Raw genomic sequence first — 14975 nt, 5'->3', positions numbered from 1 at the left:
GACAGTAACAATCGTATCTGAATATGGACAGCATGGGGACATTAAACAGCCAGGACAATAAGCAAATACTCCCCTGTTCTAGCTATGTAAGGGACTCCAGCCTTCTAGGTAAAATTTAGATATCCGGTCATGGAATTGTCCCTGCGTCTTGACAGAACACAACCTAGAACAAACCCTTACTTCCCCCCAAATCAATCAGTGTAAGCCCAAATCCTAACAAGACCCTCTCCCACTGGCTCTTAACCCAGACACCCCAGGTGTTCAAGTGTGCATTCTCTCTTGCTGCAGCAGGCTATATTATAAACCTACGTTTATTTGACAACAGTTGCGTTATCAGTGGCTTTTGCCCGGCAGAACATCTTAACCACTCCACTTTCATTGCCTTCATCCTCCTTAATCTTAAAAACATTCTTATGCAAATTGATGTCTTAGAAATGACTGGGTTTTAGGTGAAAAAATTTTTTTTGTATCTTCTGAAAATTTGCAATGAACATGGAATAGTTTTATAATAAAGGAAAGAATTGTACCTTTAAAGTAATAGAACTCTTTTGTCCACTTCTCCATTGGTAGGGAAACTTTAAAAAACCCTTTAATTTTCTCCTTGACTTACACCTCAGAATGAAGTACCATACCTTTGATCTTTTTGTCAGTTTTCTATCTCTTCCTTTCTTGTCACTTTTTGCTCTTTATGTACTTTTCTTGGTTCACACACATATTTTCGCTTCTTTTATTCCATTCTTCTCTCTCTCTCTTTTTTAATTCTTATTTATTTTGAGAGAGAGAGAGAAAGCACGGGAGGGGCAGAGAGACATGGAGAGAGAGAATCCCAAGCAGGCTCTGCGCTGACAAGAGTTGGCTCTGGCTTAGTCGGTTGAACATCTGACTCTTGGTTTCCTCTCAGGTCATGATTTGTGGCTTGTGAGTTCAAGCCCCGTGTCGGGCTGTTGGGCTCTGTGCTGACAGCTCAGAGGCTGGAGCCTACTTCAGATTCTGGGTCTCCCTCTTTCTGTCTGCCCCTCCCCTGCTCATGCTCTGTCTCTCTCTCCTTCAAAAATAAATAAACATTAAAAAAATTTTTAATGTAGATAAAATAAATTTTAAAATATATTTTAAATAGATCAGAAGAATAAATATGTTCATTTTTCTTGTTCTTTAAACTACTCATTGTCATTAGGAGCATGTAAGAAATGCTGCTAATTATGAGTAGATCTATCTTATCCAATATAATGAGACCTTTATATAATAATAAACTGTTTTCCTTTATTAAATAATTTAATTCCGAAATTTTTAATGAATACATTTCACTAATTGAGAACTCAATTTCTAAAAATTACTTATAGAGCATTTATTGGTCTTTTTGTATTTCTTTTTTTTTTCCATATAACACCCAGTGCTCATCCCAACAAGTGCCCTCCTCCATGCCCATCACCCCCCTCCTCCTTTCCCCCACCTCCATCAGCCCTCAGTTTGGAGAACTCCTCAATTAATTTCAACCAATGAGGTTTTTAGAGCTCCTACAACTACATTTAATATTTCAGAGTCATGCATATCCTTTTTTATGTCTCCCTAAATAAACTGAAATGGAAGGTTTTGTAACTTATCAAAGCTTTAGTTCTGGAAAATACATTTCCCAGGTTAGCTCAAAGGAATGCATAGGAACCAGTTTAGTTTTTAGCACAGAACCCCATACAATTTGACCCCCAGTGACAGTTTTATTTTTTATATCTTCATGTTCCCACTGGCATTAGATTTTTTTAATCACCAAGAAGCTTACAACACTTCTCTCAGCATTAGTATCCATATGAAAATCTTTCCGAGTTCAAATAAAGTGAAATTATTGGGGTGCCCGGGTAGCCTAGTTAAGTGTGTGACTTCGGCTCAGGTCATGATCTCACGGTTTGTGAGTTTGAGCCCCACGTCGGGTTCTGTGCTGACAGCTCAGAGCCTGGAGCCTGCTTCAGATTCTGTGTCTCCCTCTCTCTGCTCCTCCCCCCACTCACGCTCTGTCTCTGTCTCTTTCTCTCAATGATAAATAAAAATTTTAAAAAAATTTAAAAAGAGTTTCATGAGTATTAACTTGTTAATTCTGTAAACAACCCTGAGATTAATACTATTCTTACCCTACTTTAATAAAAAAATTTTTTTTGAGAGAGAGAGAGTATGTGTGCATGTGTGTGCAAACTGGGAAGGGACAGTAGGAGATAAAGGGAGAATCTCAAGACTCAGGGCTCCATCTCATGACCCTGATCATGACTTGAGCTGAAATCAAAAGTCAAATGCTTAACTGACTGTGCCACCCAGGTGTGCCTCTTCTCCCTATTTTTTAGAAAATATGCAAACTGAGCCACAGACAGATTAATAAATTCCAATGTTACTAAGCAAGTGGTAAAGCTAATATTAAACTTGAGAAGTCTGGCTCTCATAGCAATAATCTCTCCTCTACAGAATGTAATCTCCTCGATAAGTATGCTCCCACCCTCTTTCCTGACCCAAGCCGTGCCAACCTAGGCCAATTGAACACTCCCTTCCTGTAATTCCTGTCCTAATCCACAGGAAATGACTGCAAATATTTGGAGTCTGTGTGTCCCAGCTGAGAGGGTGTCCTGACCATACCACCTGTGCCACAGCTTTCCCTGCAGTTCTTGCCTCTGACCCTCTAGATCTGCCTTTTTTCCAGTTTGAAGCCAAGCCTGCTTTTCCAGCCTTTCTATGGGTTCTGTAAGCTCATCCCATTAACTTCCAATAAACTCTCTTCTGCTTGAGTTGCCAGAATTAGTTTCTGTTTCTTGAACCAAAGAATGCAAATAGATACCATTGGAAGCTAGGGAAAATGTCTGTTAATTCTTTAAATTCTCTCTGCTGTGCTAGGGCTGTACCTAAGGGGAGGTACTTAGTCATTGAGAGGGCTGACTCTGGAGCTCAGCTGTCTGAATTTGATCCCAGCTCCACCAGTTACTAGTTTCCTATCTAAATAATGCGGATAGCGGTGTCTGGGGGCTTCATCCAACTCTGGATTTCAACTCGGGTCATGATCTCAAGGTTGTGAGATGGAGCTCTGTGGTGGACTCCATGCTGGACACAGAGCCTGCGACATTAGGATCCTCTCCCTCTGCCCCTCCTCAGGTTGTATACACTCTTTCTCTCAAAAATAAATAAATGGTAATGAAAAAGGAAAAAAAAAACAATTGGGATAATAATGGTACCTACCTCACAGAGTTGTTGTAAAGATTAAATGAGAGAAACATAAAGTGCTTAGAAGGGTATCTGCCGTATACAGAGCACCCAGTGGATATTACCTTCTGTTATTAACACCATCTAGATTTCTAATCTATTAAAATTATTCCAATGATAAATGCAATATATAGTAATAATTTTAAACCACCATCAAAATTTAATTCTCCACATATTTAAGTAAGGTTAAATAGGTTAAGGTTAAGTAAGGTTAATTTAATTTAAAAATCTCCAGAGAGAAAGTTCCTGAATAAATCTATATTTATGAAAAGATGCACTTTGGGTTCTGCAACAGCTCCTCATTTTAATGTATATTATATCTAGTGAAATATCTCTTCTTATTTTAACCACTTTTTGTGAGACAATGCTATGAACATATTAGTAGGTTTCTAGAATGAAAGACTGTAATAAGTCTTCATTCGTGCTGAAAAGATAATCTTGTCATCTGTATAGATAAAACCACTTCATTTTATTTGTGTAATTAATGAAGTTTTATTTAAAAAATTTTTAAGGTTTATTCATTTTTCAGAGACAGAGACAAAGCGTGAGTGGGGGAGGGGCAGTGAGAGAGGGAGACACAGAATCGGAAGCAGGCTCCAGGCTCTGGGTTGTCAGCACAGAGCCCAATGCGGGGCTCGAACTCACAGACATGATCGCAAGATCATGACCTGAGCTGAAGTCAGACGCTTAACCAACTGAGCCACCCAGGCACCCTAATAAAGTTTTTAAAATATGAGTTCTGGGACACCTGGGTGACTCTGTCAGTTGAGTGTGACTTCGGCTCGGGTCATGATCTCATGGTTTGTGAATTCGAGCCCTGTGCTGGGCTCGCTGCTGATAGTACAGAGCCCGCTTTGGATCCTCTGTAGCCTCCCTCTCTCTGCCCCTCTCCTGCTCACACTCTCTTTCTCAAGAATAAATTAAAAAAACATAAATAAATAAATAAATAAATAAATAAAATGAAATATGAGTTCTGAGTAAAATTTTTCGATTTTTTTTCTCAAGAAGAAGGTTGAATTCACTCTGGACTTTTTCCGTGTAGCTATAGCAAAGGAGTGATTGTCAAGACTGTGAATTAGCTAAGTTAGAAACATATATTAAATTACTGTTTTCTGTTGACATGAATTATCTTAATTATCTTCATGTTCTATTGAACTCATTAGATATGCAACCCTCAAATTGTCCTTCCTGTTTAGAAGATCTAAGTATGCACGGAGACTGGTTTCCGTTCAAAACGCAGTTCCATCTAAAATGAAGGCAAGTATCTGTTAAATATCATACCATCAGAGCTAAGCTATCGCCACATGTCATTGTTTTTAAAATTAAAATTTCAATTATGAAACTAATATGAATAGGTGAAAAGGTCTCATCATGAAAAACAGACACCAAAACAAACAAACAGGACAGAGAAATTTAGAGGTATAGAGTAAAGCAAGAAGAAAAGAAAATATTAAAAAAAAAACTGTTAAAACATTCTCAGAGAGATAAGAGGAAGATGTGCACCCATGAAATAATAGGGCCCTTGGAAATTGAAAATATTACAGCAGAAACAAAAACTTTAATAAATGATTTGAAAGATAAAGTTGAGGAATCTTCCAGAAGGAAAAAAATCCAAAAGATGGAAATTGGAGAAAGAGGAAAAAAACTTACAGAATCACTGCAGAATGTCCAATTTCTCCTTAAAATCTGAACACCTCCAGGGCAAGAACTTTGTTTTGTTCACCGTCTGGAACAAAACCAGACATATAGTAGGTCCTCAATAAATATTTTTTTAATGTAAGGGATTGAAGAAATAGAAAATAGAGAGAATTATCAAAGTACAAGGAAATTCTCAGCATAGTAGCAAATCAATTTTCAGAGTGAAAAGGTCCACTTATCACAAGAATGGGGAAAGCCCACATCAAGATGCATGATTGTGAAACTTTAGGATGCCAGAAACAAAGCTTCCAAAGAAAAGGAAAAAAACTTATGTAGAGGATAATGAGTCAGAGCAGCTTTGAACTTACCAAAGCTGGAACTATGCTAGACATCAGTTAGAAGTTCTCATCATGTGATTTATTTTATTTTATTTTATTTTAAATACTTTTGAGAGAGATAGAGAGACAGAGTGTGAGCAGGGGAGGGGCAAAGAAAGTGGGAGACACAAAATTGAAGCAGGCTCCAGGCTCTGAGCTGTCAGCACACAGCCAGATATGTGGCTCAAACTCACAAACTGTGAGATCATGACCTGAGCCCAGTTGGGCTGCTTAACCACTTAACCGACTGAACCACCCAGGTGCCCCTCATCATGTGATTTTTATACATTCTTTCAAATACCTGATGAGACAAAGAAACTTCACTGGTGCCCAATGACAGACAGTTATCTACTTTAATATTATGCAAGATTAGTCCTTACTTGCAAGCATGTAAATTCTTTCAAAACATTGTCATCAAAGATGATCAGAAAATGGAGCCCCTGGGTAGCTTAGTCGATTGAGCATCTGACTCTTGGTTTCAGATTAAGTCATGGTCTTGTGGTTTGTGAGTTCGAGGCCTGCATCAGACTCTGTGATGATAGTGCAGAGCCTACTTGGGATTCTCTCTGTCTCTTTCTCTCTGGGCCTCTCCTGGGTGTGTGCTCTCTCTCTCTTCTTTTCTCTCTCAAAATAAATAAAGAAACTTCAAAAAAAAAAAAAAGATGATCAGAAAAGCAAGTTCATGTCTAAAGTTTTGTGGCTTGATATTAATTCCCTTGTGCTAAATTAAAACTAACACCATTAATTATTCGGTCTGTTTTATATGCTCCCATACCATGCAATTCCAAGAAGTAGACAATGGAGGCAACAAGTAAAAATTACACAACACAAAATTGAATCTCAAACATTCCTCCAATAAAGTAAAAATGAATAAAGCTTACTTCTGGTCAGTATTCATGTGGTGACCAGGGCTAGCAATAGTACCTTGAGACTCCGTGTGGTTGAACTGTTGATTTTTAAATGTCTGGAGCCTTTCAATTGTATGTGACAGAAACCCCACAGTCTAATTTAAGTAACAAAGAAAATGCATAGGCTCCCAGAAATGGGAAGTCCAAATGGGCCTACTTTGGCATCACTGGTTCTAGAGTACAAATCTTGTCATTAGATCTCTCCTACCTTTCTCTTGGTGTCTCTCTGTCTTGCTTCTGTTTTCCTCTGTGTGGCTTCATTTTCAGGCAGGCTTTCTTCATATAAGAGCAAAGATAACCCACCAAATAGCCCAGGTTTATTGTATTCTCACAGTGAGCAATTCCAGAGAAGAGAGGGAGACACTTTCTCCCTCTGGATTTACATCAATCTTTGGAAAGAACTTAGATTATGTCACTTGCTCCCTCCTGGACCAAGTGTGTGTTTAGGGGAATTAAGTACTCTGATTGGGCAGCCTAGGTCATAAGCCCATGTAACGGACAGGCCCACCAGAATCTTGTGGAATGGGAAAGCAATAGTTTTCAAGCGGAAAGGATGGAAGAAAACTCTCCCACCCCCAAAAGGAAAAACAGATGGGCACATGCATGAGATTTCCCCCTAGGAGTCAAAATTCTTCATGATATAAGAGAATAAATAAAATTCAGTGGTTTTAAGAAGAGCACGTTTGGGAAAATTGTCCCTTGAAGTGATGGATGGCTTAACTAGAGTTTAATAAGGAAAAAAATTCAACCCATAGCATTATCTACATTGCTGGAGGTATTGTTTGCATTTTTAATTTGTAAGTAAATGGTGCCAAGTTTCCAGCCTGAAACTGAAGCCACATTTTTATTCATACAGCTTCACCCAGAGAGGCACATCTTAGAGATGAATATAAGACCTCGAATTATTCTTATCCAAATGTGCCCCAACATTGTACCTAGTATTTATTGATCATGATATTCTCATAGCCCTGGGTACTTCAAATCAGATGTGGAGCCTACACCTTTACCTTTAAAAAATATCTCCCTTGTAGGACTTTGATACAGCTCTGAAACTTGATCTGATCAAAACACACTCAATTAAATTCGCATAGTAAATAATCTTTCCTTGTACCTGTCAAAACCTACCTGACTTCCCACTTCTATATCTTCCCTCTCCCTAAATAAACCTGGCCCCTAAAATAAATCTCAGCTTCTGAAAGGCATTCCTGCCAATCACCCAGGAAGTTGACACAGAAGTTACAACCACTGCTTAGACCAGCTCTAACCTCATGCTCCAACAATGGGTTTCTGAATTGTTTCCAAGACCAGACTTTGAGGTAATCTGTGCTTGTAAGTACACCTTTGTGTACTTAGAAACCTGCTGGGAACTACACTCTCTCTAGACCTGAAGGCCCTGCCTTGTTTTTATCAAGTCCCTATTCTTATCATACTAAGGACTGAAGGTATGCACTATAATCTCAGCCTGAATACCTGACAGGTGACTCTCAGTATTTGGAAATCTACTTGGAGAAATATTCAACATCTACCATCTGAGACCTTACAACTTCTTTGTGTTGGGCCCATGCTTTCTTGGACTGTAACTTGCTGTCTTTTACTATACCTTCTGGAAGTAAACTTAGTCCCAGCAACCAGAGCTCTATCTGTCCCTTTCAATGCCTTTTTACTTCAGTGTGGGAACCTACATCTGTTTCTTGCCCTTCTTTATACCTCTGGGGAGAACAAGATGATTTCCTGCCCTGCTGCATTTCCTCAATACCCACCCTCCGTTTTATTTCATGAGAAAGTTACCCTTTGAGAACAGTAATTTAATTGAGTGCTGGTAGAGGAAGACCATTCTGGATTGGAGTAATTTTTACACTTCTTTTGTGCTGCTCTCATAAAAATGTATTCTTAACTTTCCTCACTGTTCTGAATTTTGTCAGTTTTGTCTCTCCAGTAGCCTTGGTGTTGGAGAAGTAACCCTTCCTAGTTCATAGGACTTTGAGTCATAATACTCTGATAGCCTTGGCCTCATGGGTGGGCCTATGACCAGGATCTGGCCAATTAGAGTCCCTCCAGAGTGATTGGCTTTAGAAGTTAGGACTGACCAAGGATGGCCAACCAGAGACCTTCCTTAGAATTTGATGTGTACAAGTATGGAGAGAAAAGTGTAGTTATGCTGTGACATAGGCTTGAGCCACTGGGCTATTCCCTACCACATGGAAAAAGGGTGAAAGCACCAAGAATGAGGATATGAAGTGAGAGAATGAAGCCAAGCCAAATAGAGATGAGAAATGAGAGGCAGAAACTTTTGATTTCACACATACTTCTGTTTTTTTCCAGGATGTGAGCCAATAGCCCTTTTTTTTCTCCTCAAGCTGGTTTGAGTGGAATTTTGTCCTTATAATTAATAGTCTGAACTAATAGAACTCTATTTCAAGATACTTACATATCTAACCAAGATCCACCTGCTGGAGATCTGGGGGCTGATCTCTCCCTTATCTTCCCCTTCAAGTTCTAATCCATTTGAAGGCAGATCTAGGGAGGGTTTCCTTGTAAAGTGTGTTGAGGTAAAGTGGCTTTAGCTTGAGGCTAAATTAAGGTCTCCCTCCCAGGTCCCCTCTTATGTAGGTCTTCCAACTCAACTCTAGAGACAGTGGGGATCTGCATGAAGGACATTTCCTCAGTCAGCAGTGCATAGGATCATGGCCTGTCTTATAAAACCTGTCATCAGCAGAGCATATCACCCATAGTTCATGGTATGACTCTGGATCCCTTTTTTCCGTGCACTGCTCCTGTTTCAAATGGCTTGTCCTGATGTCACTAATCACAAGTCAATCTTACCTGATGGTATAGAAGAAGATGGTACCCTCACAGAACCCGCAGGAAATCAATTTCTACAAGTCTTTCTTTTATGGAATGTGAAAGAGTCACCCTGCTTCCTGGATTTTATCTCCCTTCCTATCTTCTTAGCACCTCACCCTAGTGCCTCCCATATTATTCACAGTACCTTTCTGACAGAGGTTGGTTTATGGCTCAGAAGGGACCAATCAGAGCCCACCTGTCAACTTTCTGAATTGAATTCCAACCTCTATGACCCCTTCCTCAGGTGCAATAGTCTGCTCTTATCCACAGTTATGCTTTCCACAGTTCCAGTTACCCACTGTCAATTGAGGCCCAGAAACAGATGATCCTCCTTCTGACAGATAACCAGAAGGTCCATAGTAGTGTAACATCACATCACAGTGCCTACATCATTCACCTCACTTGACCTCATCATGTAAGCATGTTATCATCTCACATTATCATGAGAAGAAAGGTGAGTATAGTACAGTAAGATATTTTGAGGGGCGCCTGGATGGCTCAGTCAGTTGAGTGGCTGACCCTTGGTTTTGGCTCAGATCATGATCCTAGGGTTGTGGGTTCGAGCCCTATGTAGGGCTCAAACCTGCTTGAGATTCTTGCTCTTTCTCCCTCTGTCCTCCTCTGCTCGCACCTCTCGCACTCTAAAACAAAACAAAATAAAACAAAACAAAAAACAAAAGATACTTTGGGAGAGACCACATTCACATAACTTTTATTACAGTACATTGTTATAATTGTTCTATTTTATTATTAGCTATTATTGTTAATCTTTTACTGTGCCTCATTTATAAATTAAACTTTACCATATGTATGTATATACAAGAAAAAATACAGTATATGCAGGGTTCAGTACTATCTGTGGTTTCAGGCCTCCACTGAGGGTTTGGAATGTATCCCCATAGACAACAGGTACTATTGTAATGCCATCTTTAAAGCCACTTTCCTTTCTAAAGACCATCATATAAGCTCTTCCCCTCGATAAAATGCTTTTCCCTGACATGTCACTTGACTAGCTTTTTGTCTTCTTTTAGATTTCAAATATGATTTCCTTAACTTAAATATTAGCTCCTCAGAGAAGTCTTTCTTGGCAGTTAGATTTAACGTAGAATTGGCACTTTGATCTCCACCTCAGCCCCTTGTTTCACAACAAAAAGGAATAAACACTCTTCATAAAGCCTAGAATAAATGTACTCAGGTCTAACTGTTTCTTTGGATCTTCATTATTATATGAAGGCTCCCGTGTCACCTAAAACTTACATTAAGTGATTTTGTATGCTTTTTTCCTGTTACTCTGTCTCGTTGCCAGTTTAAATTTCAGATGCAGCCGGGGACCGTAAGAGGTCAAGGAAAACTTTTTCGTCCACTACACTTGTATAAAATAAACATGAAGAAAGGAGTCCCCTTTGCTGTCTTTAACCTGCAGCATGAATGTACCTGACATTCCTTGGTCCTCTCTGACTCCCCAGAGGCCACTGTCAAATGTCATCTCACCCAAACAACAGAAATCTTACTGCAAAAATATTGGTGAGTAATCATTTTTTACTGAAGCTTTCAAGGGAAACAGAGAAGCTTTCAAGGGTTATAATACACTGCTATAACAGCATCTTGTTTTTTTAAAAAAATTTTTTAATGTTTATTTACAAAATTTTTAAAGAGAGAGAGAGCCAGAGCACCAGCAGGGGAGGGGCAGAGAGAGAGGGAGACACAGAATCCAAAGCAGGCTCCAGACTCTGAGCTGCTCGCACAGGAGGGGCCCAAAGTGGGGCGTGAACTCAGAGTGAGATCTTGACCTGAGCTGAAGTTGGACACCTAACCAAACCAAGCCACCCAGGTGCCCCAGCAGCATCTTATAAATATTTTCTTGAACATTTTTCTCTCCTTGAAGATACTCAAACATCAGTATCACATATTTCTCTTTTCTCTGTCTCAAATCTATTCAACTTCCCTCCCTGTCTTTGATACTCTCATTTCTCCTTTTCCTCTTTCTCCCCTAAGATCTTCCTCTTTAGGTCTCTTCCCCTTCCTAAATGGAACAAGTGGTCTTCTTCTGGCTTCCTCAGTTTGGATCCCCCCTCCTTAGTTGGTGCTCTATAGAAAGACTTTTCTCATGATACACCATTATAGAAGATGAGAGAGAAAAAGGGATCCAATCATTTTTCTTTTCTTCATATTCCTTCTGCTTGAAATTGCACAAGGGAGACAATTATTTGAGCCTGCAGTACAGAATATGCCAAAATATGAAGGCTGCAGGGACAATCCTTTGTACCTAGGTAGAGTGTCAATTGGGGCACTAAAAGGATGAAGTGATTTGCCTTGGCTGGTGTGCTTCCTTAGTGCCAAAGTGGTAGTTTGTCTCTAACAGCTCAACTTGTTAAGCCTTCTCTGTATAAATTCTAAAAGAATGCATTGTGAATACCCTCTGTATGATTTTTAATCCCCTCATGCTCTCTCACTTAAGGCGTCTTTTATTGTCTTCCAGATGCAGCCCCTTTCGATGAAAAAAAATGCACGGCTGAATCGTTCTTTGAATGAGCAAGTGCTCAAGATGCAATAGGCTTCCTGCAGGCCTTCCTTCCTTTGCTAGTGTGGGCTGTTAATTATATGAATGTAGGTCTAAGGACACTGAAGAAAATTTCAGCATTGCACAATTCAAGCAAATGTTCAATGTCCAACCAAATACTTCATTCTATATGGGACAAAAATAGATGGAAATGTGTTATTTGTGATTCAGCTTGGCTTGCTTTTTTGACTTAACAACTGATTTCATTTTTATATCCTGCTCTGTTTTCTACAGTGACTTAAAAATGTAGTGTAGAAACTTAAAAAAAAGTATTTGTTATTCCCAGTGGCCCAAAATGGATCTTTAAAACAGCCTAAAAGCAAAATAGAAAACAATTCACTGTAGATTGCCTTTCAGGTCTTTTGGTGGGAGGGAGGGGCAGGGCAAGTGTGTTAAAGAATCATACTGTTTTCTCACTGGTTATAAAAGCAATATGTGTTTGTGGTGAATATAGCGTAATGTATAAAGAAGTTGAATCACCATGTTGTAGACCTGAAATTAATGTAACATTGCATGTCAATTATACTCAGTTAAAAAATTGTTTTAATTACTATTAGATAACTGCATAATTTAAAACAATTTTAATTCAAGCCTTATTAGCATACAATGCTATATTAGTTTCAGGTGTACAATATAGTGATTCGACAATTCTATACATTACTCAGTGCTCGTCACAGTAAGTGTACTCTGAATCCCTTTCACCTAGAAAATGTAAATGAATGAATGAATAAGGGACAAGTCAATAGATTCAAAATATATTGTATATCTCAAGTGAGGCATTATATAAAATGTTGGAAACCCTTGAAAGTATACATATATGACATAAAACTCAATTTATGACTATTTTCATATACTATCCATTAATACTACTAATAATAATATATATTATTATTGTTAATATATGTTAATAATTATTATTATTATTGTTAATATGTTAATAACATATATTATTGTTACCATAAATCTAATTTTAACTCTACAGGTAGGCAATTAGTGACCCTCATAAGCCATATACTTTGGTATAGTCTTGTATCATCTTGTGTAATCTACTGTCACATCAGCTCAGCTTGGCCATGTAGTTTAGATTGACCAATGTGGCATGGGAAAGCTTGGTACAAACAGAAGATTAGAGCTTCAGTCACTATGTATAGAAGTCCGGCAACTCTGTTGTAGGAAAAACCAGGGTGCTCAGTTAGTGCCCAGATGTCCAAGCCATCTCAGGTGAGCCTCCACACATGAAGGAAAAAGCCATTTTGGACACTGCAGCCCGATCAGACACCACAGGGAACAGAAGAACAGCCATCTGTCCCCAGCTCTTAATTGCAGACTAAGTCAGAACAAAAATTTGTTATTTGGCTTAAGTCTTTACATTTTGGGGTAATTTCATGCAGCAACTGACAACTGAGTCAGCAATATAATTGCCTTAGAAGCAAATAGTTGTTTATGTGCATTTACATTTATACTAATTTATTTGCTCACCTTTAAAAACCTACATCCTAGTCCTTTCTTATAGAATAATATTTCTTCTTCATGAAATATATCCGTTTGAAGATTTAAAGAAAGCAATATATGTTTATTGTGAAAAAATTTTAAAGACATGAAATAAAAGTCATCAGGAAAAAAAAATATCATCAGTAATCCCAAAACCCAAAGATAATCACTATTAATGTTTTGGGATATTTTCTTTCAGTATTTTTTTATAGGGCTAGCCAGTTTCAAGGGCATGCACTTGTGCAGGACTCATTCAGAGCGCCTTACATTTGATTTAAGGTTTTACTACTGTTATTTTGGAATTATTAATAATTTTAAAATATCATTTATTTTGAGAGGGGGAGGGGCAGAGAGAAAGAGGGACAGAGAGAATCCCAAGCAGAGCCCATGCTGTCAGTGCAGAGCCCCCACATGGGGCTCGATTTCAGGAACATGAGATCAGGTATGTGCTAAATAATAGTAATTTATGATAGCTGGATTTTCTGTTTTGTGGAGGAAAGTTTCATTAATTATAAGGGAAAGGTAATATATGGAATTAAACAATTATAGTAAACATAAAGAGGAGGAGAAGTACAGAGAAGAACAAAGAAGAGCTAATACGTCAAATGGGGAACTCACAACACCCAACCTTCTGGCTGGGGAAGCCCCGCGGATAACAGCCTAGTTGGAGTCCCAACTGAGGGTCCTGGACAGAGCATCCTTCCCTCAGGTGAGGCTTCCAACCAACTGTTTCTGACAGGGCAATATATACACTACCCACGTGTGATCTGTGGTGAGTCATTAGTTTGCCTACATGCCATCCTGAGCAAGCTGGGTTTGTTTGTTTGTTTTTTCCCTCTGTTTCTCTGATCATATCTCACAGTCTTAGGAGCCTGGAAGTCTGCATATTTCTCTTCCCTCTCTGATCCATTCCAGGGGGCCAGCCTAGTCTGGTTCAAGGAGGTGAGGCAAGTTAATCCCTCTTGGCGTCAGAAACAGTAGGGCCAGTTCTGATCCTGAGGCCAGATACAGAGCACAAGCCAATTAAGCCTTCCATGAGTGTGTATGTGTAGCTCTGGCAGAAACGCATGACAAGTCACACAAACAAGTTCTTTAGAGAACAAGGTCCTGAGCCTAAATCAAGAGTCAGACATTCAACCGACTGAGCCACTCAGAATTATTAATAATTTTTGGACAAGAGGTCTTGCATTTTCATTTTGCACTGGGTCCTGCAAATTAAGTAGCCAGTTCTGTCTTCGGATATTCTTGTGCACACATATATGGATTATATACATATATATTTATAATCTATGTCATTGAAACTCCAAAATTCTTTTTAAATGTTTTTAATACTTGGATAATATTTCATCGTATGGAAACAATCATGTATTTAATTGTGTTTCTATTTTTTGATGTTTATTTTTGAGAGACAAGATAGACAGAGCACGGGTTGAGGAAGGGCAGAGAGCGAAGAAGACACAGAATCTGCAGCAGGCTCCAACCTCTGAGCTGTCACGGGACTTGAACTCATGAGCTGTGAGATCATGACCTGAGCTGAAGTCGGACACTTAACTGACTGAGCCACCCAGGCACCCCTATGTTTCTATTTTGGCACCAAGATTGTAAAAAGTTTTATACTGTTATGATGAGGATGTCTTTTTATATTATTTTAAAGATGTATTTCTAATTATTTCCTTAATAAAACATCCCAGAAGTAAGACTGAAGGGATAAAGGGATTTGAATATTATTGGAACTTTGTATTTAAATTGCAAAAAAGCTTTCCAGAAAGATATCCAGCAGAGTATATGCAACTCCTTCTTCATACCCTCAGCATCAGAGAATATTATAATTGAAAAACATTTTGTAATTGAATAAATTAAAATATTATCCAGTGAATTTCCATTTCTTTGACTACCAATAAAGGAAGCTTTTAAAATATATGTTTG

General features: G+C 38.6%; 1 long non-coding RNA gene across 3 annotated transcripts in view; it reads left to right on the top strand.

The window, feature by feature from the left end:
• Positions 1 to 14484, top strand: part of LOC120241932 — a 90866-nt gene extending 76382 nt beyond the window's left edge. The window contains exons 2-4 of one of the 3 annotated variants that reach the window (XR_005530986.1): positions 10305 to 10522; positions 11478 to 11605; positions 14456 to 14484. This is a non-coding gene — a long non-coding RNA (uncharacterized LOC120241932). Of the gene's footprint in view, positions 1 to 9287; positions 9414 to 10304; positions 10523 to 11477; positions 11774 to 14455 lie in introns of those variants that run through there. The other 2 variants (XR_005530985.1, XR_005530984.1) reach the window with 2 other exon arrangements.
• Positions 14485 to 14975: the final 491 nt, after the last annotated feature.

This window comes from Hyaena hyaena, unplaced genomic scaffold (genome assembly GCF_003009895.1).
Source record: "Hyaena hyaena isolate Hyena2069 unplaced genomic scaffold, ASM300989v1 scaffold_298, whole genome shotgun sequence".
Lineage (NCBI taxonomy): Eukaryota > Metazoa > Chordata > Mammalia > Carnivora > Hyaenidae > Hyaena > Hyaena hyaena.
Note: the sequence above shows the minus strand (reverse complement) of the source record. Positions and strands in the feature narration are given on the sequence as shown.